Consider the following 729-nt stretch of genomic DNA (forward strand, 5'->3'; position numbering starts at 1 on the left):
TTCTCGGTAAATAACACTTACCTTGTTAATTCAAAGACACTATGTAGGACACCGGGACACAGAGAAGGCCAGACTAATATAAATCTGGGGGGAAATTCGGGTGCCAGGTGGTCTGTTTTTTTAATGATAACAAACCTGTCAATATTATGAATGGTAACCTTTTTTTTCCTACCGTGCCTCGTAACTTTCTTCAACGCGTCACCAGTCTTTTTGAGAATATACGAAGAATTTGTATATGATAATGTCATATATATAGTTTAATGTGTGTGAATTGCTGGTACTTGAGATAGAATGGTTGCTTTGTTGTGTGTTTCCCAGCTCCAAATGATAATCTAGCTTTTGATAATAACAAATAAAAAAGAAGAAAAGAAAACTCGGAGATAAATTTATCAGTCAGCGGGTCTTAACTCGGACTGTTTATATTTTTTTCGGAGATATTTGCAGTCTAACAGTTAATTTCCCCGTCTTACACGGACTGATGCAATCTGTCTTTACCTGACACCGACTGACGCAGTACGTCCCTCTCTGACACTGACGGACGCAATTTGTCCTGGTCTGATACTGACTGTCCCTGTCTGACACCGATCGACGCCATTTGTCCCTGTCTAACACCGACTGTCCCTGTCTGACACAATCTGCCCTTGTCTGACACTGACTGACGCAGTCTGTCTTTGTCTGACATCCGGGACTCTTGTCATGAAATTCTTGGAAAAGTCGTACTTAGAAAAT

General features: G+C 40.7%; 1 protein-coding gene across 1 annotated transcript in view; it reads right to left on the reverse strand.

Annotated features, from left to right (window-relative positions):
- The window catches only part of LOC119581909 (cytochrome P450 3A4-like), a 4,277-nt gene extending 4,139 nt beyond the window's left edge, over positions 1 to 138 (reverse strand). The window contains exon 1 of the mRNA XM_037930073.1: positions 22 to 138. The gene's annotated coding sequence lies outside the window, so the exon portion shown is untranslated. The remainder of the gene's footprint in view (positions 1 to 21) is intronic.
- Positions 139 to 729: the final 591 nt, after the last annotated feature.

The sequence above is a fragment of the Penaeus monodon genome, chromosome 15 (assembly GCF_015228065.2).
Source record: "Penaeus monodon isolate SGIC_2016 chromosome 15, NSTDA_Pmon_1, whole genome shotgun sequence".
NCBI classification, from domain to species: Eukaryota; Metazoa; Arthropoda; class Malacostraca; order Decapoda; family Penaeidae; genus Penaeus; species Penaeus monodon.